The following is a 6,091-nucleotide window of genomic DNA, read 5'->3' as shown; positions in this document are numbered from 1 at the left end:
ATGTTTGTCTCTGAATAAGGGAGCCATGCCGGCTGAAATGATATGGTAACTTCGGCACATTATCACATATCGACAGTTCTAGAATGGAGGTAATAGTAGCCTTGTGCAAGCGCATAGCATGGCGGTTCATCTTCGAGATGAACACTTAACGTCGTATTCAAGACAAGAACACAATATCGAAACCGCAAACCAAACATAACAATAGGTGGCCTTGTGAAATCAAAGTTAGCAATACATGGCGATGGGACCCCAGGGTTTCAAATCCGATTTCAGTTCATCTTTGATCTAAAGGGTAATTGAAATTTCGTTTTTCATCTTTAGCTTGAGTCAGGTGCTAGTTTGAGATCATTTAAAGATCAAGATAATTGAGGGGATTTCTTTTTCACTCTGTAAGTACTTTTTGAGGAATTTTTGGTGGGGGTGTGAGGCTCGGTTCTCCAAACCTTGACCCTATTTCATACTAAAAAAATGTAATTTTCCAGTATCCTTTTTTTAAAATTTCATCCCCATTTTGAGACTTGGTTGCTAGACTCCATACGCGTTTTTAGACTTTCAGACCAAACCGTTCAAATTTATATCCGATGTCAAACCAAAACGGCTAAAATACCTTACTCTTTCGAGCCGCACATACCTATATAGCTTATATATGCGAGTACCCTCTGAGAGAATAGGCAAACCTATTGACTGTATGATTACTTAAGGATGGAAGCCCGATCGATCGAAAGCAGCATGAGGACCTAAAACAAGCATGGAAGAGGACCGTGGAAGCAGTATGAAGACAGAGTTTGCAACGTCCATTGGGAAGAGCAGCTTACTGCGCCTTTCAAGATTAAACCAATCGTTAGGCTTTGTACTAACGTTAATCACTGTATGTAGCAGAACTCTAAAAAGCAATATGGTTTGGCTCAGCACGGTAAAAAGGTCGTTTTCATGTGCTGTATTTGGCAGATTTCGATGCACTTTGTCGGTTGCTGTATTTGTTTTGCGGTCAGCAGGTTGTCGCCGTGATTATGACTTACAGCAGTAAAACACGCAAATTGTTAATTAGTTAGGGTTGAAGTTCAGATTCCGTCTGTTATTGAAAGGGCTAGTAAAGTAAATGGTCTTATGCGCATTTGCTGGTGCAATAACAAAAATGATTAGTTAAATCCCGTTTGTTTTCAGTAGCTGGACCTTGGAGATAAAACAAAAACTTTTTTTTAACGAAGTAGTAGTAGTAGTAGTAGTAGTAGTAGTAGTAGTAGTAGTAGTAGTAGTAGTAGTAGTAGTAGTAGTAGTAGTAATAGTAGTAGTAGTAGTAATAGTAATATATATTCGCCAACATAAAATACAAATAAAAGTAAGTTAAGAAACCGGGATGTTTCTATTGAAATAAATGGGCCGAAGTTTTCAAGAAGAAGAAGAAGCAGCCAGATAATTAATTCGGTCTTATTGCCGGACAGTTGCAATCTTAAACTTGCAGAAGTGAAAGATTTGCAATTCTATCCTGGCAAAAGTATTTAATACCTTGTTTTTAGAAAAATTGAAATATAAAAGTTTTTAAGCTTGAATACAGTTTGAAATACGTTTAATGCGCGATTAAAAGTATGACAAAGTAGAGACCGTATGTTTAACTGTGCATGAGGAGTTTTACCTAAATAACTAAAGTATTCCAACGTAATTAAATTTTCTTTCCATCCTTCTGAAACTTCCAACAATGGAAGGTTTAACTTAGTTCTTTCTGAAGAGCTGTCTGGTAAGGTAGTTAAATGATCATCGCGGATATCTTCATTTGCGTATTTCTGTTGCCAACATTTGATTGATTCATTGATCGATGATAACAGTTTTGGTGGCGTACAAAACAACTGAGGAGAATAGACTACCATGTAGTTATATGGTACGTAAGAAATTCTGTCGCGGCTCCTAAGCCCTCATAAAAATCTCTCTAGAATTTTCTCAGGTTCTGTCACCGTGAGGCTTAATTTGAGTTCGTCTCGTTTTACCAGTGTCACCGGTTTGATCACAAATTAAAAGTAAATCAAGAATCTAACTTTTCATAAAATTTAAGTCAAGGGCGCTGAATATGAACAGCCGTTACTCCGCTGGGCTTAAAAACATTCTAAACGAGAAATAAATGTCTCTAATGTGTTCTTCCTTTGCCTCCTAACCAACCAATCAGCTGTCAATCAATCAATGGTGGAAAATGATGAAAGTAGTTAATGTGAAACAGGTAAATTTATATCAGAATTAAAAAAAAAAAAACAATTAATAAGGTCTTCGCCGTGTTTTTCTCACTCTTTTCTCCGCAGAGGCTTTTGAGACAAATTAAAAGCATAATTGTCAAATTGGTCTAACTTTTATGACGAAGTCTTAGTTATTACTACTTTAAAGAACAAGAGGACTTTAAGATCGAGAATTAGCGGCGCACATATTTCTTGCAGTCCCACAAAAGAGGCATTCGTCAACATGATTGCGAGCATTCCTATCCGATATCCAATAAACCTGCACAGATCTCACTTCTATGTATTTGCTCTATTTATTTCTCGACTACCATTTTTAACAAAAATGAAACGAAATCGAAATTCTTCAGCATGGGCAATGTCACAGTAAACGACGCCATCTTGGATGGGAAGGCAGGAAACTGGAGGCATGGTTACTCTTCCATTAGTAGTAAGGTGTAGGAACAAGGAATCATGGCCTAAAGATATAGTATGCAAAATCAGTGAAACTGTGCCGAACCGAACACGCTGCAGTGCAAACATCCACACCGTTTCTGTTGACAAACTGTATAAAAACTAAGACGCTAAGTAATATAATGAACGGGATGATGATCTAAATAACTTAACAATTCTGGGAGCACATTTTCAAACAGAGAACACTCACACGTAACAAGATAAATATCAACAAAATATGTTTATTATTACTCTTCCACTAATTGATTTCATGATATTTTCGTTACAGCTGATATTTTCATTATACCTGATATTTTCGTTACAAACGCTATCATTCTTGCTTATTTTCCCAGTCTTCTGCAGTTTTCTTTACATCACGCAGTCTTCCCTCGTCAGCTTTCGTCTGGATTTCAGCGAGCTCTACGTCAGGTCGCACGGGTTCAAAGTCTGAGTAGTGTGATATCCTTTACCCTGCAACAACGATTTGCAGTAGTGATGCCACATGTCTTTTAAAGTTATCGACTTTGCTTGGTCAGTAACCTCTGCATATCAGTAATTTAATATCAATAAGGAAAAAATCTGCCTATCACTTACACTCAAATGATGGAAGTTTACTAGACTTCACTCGTGGGAAAATATTGCGATCCTATTACTTAATATGGAAATTTAGATATCTTCAGCATTTTAAATCCTCACTAACTTGCATAATTAGTTTATGATGACTATTATAACTTTAATTTATCATACCATAGTTTTCATGCTGTAATGCGCCTTTGACTATTCTTTGGTAAAAGACGCAATATAAGTTATTAATTATTATTATTATCATCATCATCATAGTCATTATTGTGTTATTATTATTCTTATTATTGTGGTCATCATCAGTGTTTAGCAAGAAATGATGTGCCTTGTGTGGCCCTCTGTTCTCCCTTAAATTATATATTTTATGAGATAATACAACACGATTTGAACCTAAAAACTGGAAAAGAAGAGAGAAAAATCACTAACTCTTGGTTCAAAAAAATCTCTCCTTTGGTTCAAAGTTCGCGATTTCTCCAGCTTTGTATATAGACTCTTGACTGGCAAAATGTAGAGACTTTGTAACCTCGCCTCTAAATTAAATTAGCCTTTATCGAAAATCAACCAACGGTGTTTAGTTCTTTTTTACACAATTCTTTTCGCTTATTTTGCGAGAATGATTTATTTATGGCTATATTGATTGAAACATTGAACAAAGGAACATTTAAACAAAATGGGTATATTGATTGAAATATTTGGTCAAAACAACGTCAAAGAAAATGGCCAACAAATAAGATTGTTTATAAACCGTTATAAAGCCCTTTAGCACTGAATCAGTTTGAATAAAGAAGTAAACTCAGGCTTTCCAATACACCACTGACGGATCTTACCACGTTATGGATTGATGGAAGAAGCCTGCTCTGGTCGACATTGCATTTCTATATAGAACGCCGGGATAAAAGATCAGATTAACAGATAGCAGATAGCGTTTATATTTGAGTAAAACTCCGTTATTTTTAGATCGGAATTGTCAAAACATATTTACAGTGCAGCAAGAGAGTTGCAAAACAAGTCTTACGCTGATCCATATAATAGCAAAACACACACACAAAGTGCAGCTATTTTAACCTTTGTAACGGAAACCAAACGCACTACTTTTATTTGTGAAGTGAAGTTCGGGAAATCATTGCGGAACAATACGGGTTTCTGTTCGAGTAACCAATTTTGGTGTTTTATTTCAGCAAAGGAACTACTGCACGAGATACGACTTCTAAAGCGACCGTGAAATTTTTAAATGTATACTACATATTCTACACATTCACGTTTGCCTTTAAATACCGGTGGCATGGATTGGCAAGATATTATAACGGCGGCACATGATCACATATCGACAACTCTAGAATGGCGGTAGTGGATGGTTTTTGTAAGCGCAAAGCATGGGGTTTCAACTTCGAGTGCGGCACTTAGCGTCATATTTAAGACAAAGCACAATATGGAAACCGCTAACCAAAATATAACAATAGGTCGCCATGGTGATATCTAAGTTAGTAATACATGGCGATGGGAGCCCGGTTTCACTTCATCTGCCGCGAATTTAATAAAAGAGGAATCGAGATTTTTGTTTTTCATCTTTAACTTGCGTCAAGTGCGACTTTGCGATCAGTCAAAGATCAAGATAATTGAACGGATTTCATCCTCAGTCTGTAAGAAATAAGCCACCCGAATCTTGGATTTAAAGGTCTGAAGAGAATCCTGATATTAAAATGGCACAAAACAACAGCCAAAAAACAAAGCAGGAGTGAGGTGACCGACGTCAACATGACAAATGGCACAATTAACAACAAGGCCGAGGCGGTTTTTGTTTTTGATCGTTCACGTGCTGCGTGGACATAAGCAAAGCTATTGACTGCATTTTTTAGATTGAGACGGAAGTTTGATCGAAAGAGAGAAGTAGGAGGACCTTAAAAATATGGAAAGGACCGTAGAAGCAGAGAGAAGGTTAGCCTCCTACGCAGGCGGTCTTTGGGCTAGTCACGCATTCCTCGTGGGGAGGAATGCATGACTAGTCCAAAGATCGTCTGCGTTGGAGGCTAACAGAAGACATACAAGATGTTATTGTACTCAGTAGTACTGCTGGCCATGGTGCAATGTGAAATAACATGATATGATCAGTTTTAACTTCCTTTCATATTTGGCCAAAAATTTACAGAATGTGCGTGTTGATTTAGAAAAACGAAAACGAGCTAACAAGAAAAACTGATTAAAAGAGGTTAACAAAAATAAAAAATTGAAATATCCAATTTTTTCGAAAATTGTTTTAATTTTTTCTCTCTTGTTGTTGTATGATATCCTACCAAACATTTTACCAGTTCCGTTATGAAAATGAAGTTGGTATGATGTATGCGAGTTGTAGTTTGATGCAAATATTGGCAAAGAAAAACTGGGGTTTTAATATAGAAATTAGCAAAAAAATTAATAATTCATATTTATAGATAAATTTGAAGCACAACTCTAAACCTGCAAACTGAGTTTTCGACGATAAAATGAAATTAGTCTCAATCAAAACTTTAATGACTGAATATTCAGTTTACTAACGGATCTTTATAACTTATTTTATGTGTTTTATCTCATGAACTCTAGAATCAATGCTGGTTAGAAATATCAAAAATGTTACCGTAATTCAATTTGAGAGCAATATTGTGGTGGGAAATACCTCTTGACTTTAAAGTAGATGTTGTCTTTGAGTCCATCACCGTGTTTAATTTAATTCTTTTTCGAACGCAAAGCCGGTCTTTTTGCTTGTTGGTTCGAAGAAGAAAAGGTAGCAGTTACTTGAAAACAAAAACGCTTTTGTTAAGTGTAGCAATTTAAACGTGATCCGTTGTTTTTGAGTTTTAATATTAAGTGGCGGAAGAGGCAAT

The sequence above is a fragment of the Pavona decussata genome, unplaced genomic scaffold (assembly GCF_977016875.1).
Source record: "Pavona decussata unplaced genomic scaffold, jaPavDecu1.1 SCAFFOLD_28, whole genome shotgun sequence".
Taxonomy (NCBI): domain Eukaryota; kingdom Metazoa; phylum Cnidaria; class Anthozoa; order Scleractinia; family Agariciidae; genus Pavona; species Pavona decussata.
This window is presented reverse-complemented; position numbering follows the sequence as displayed.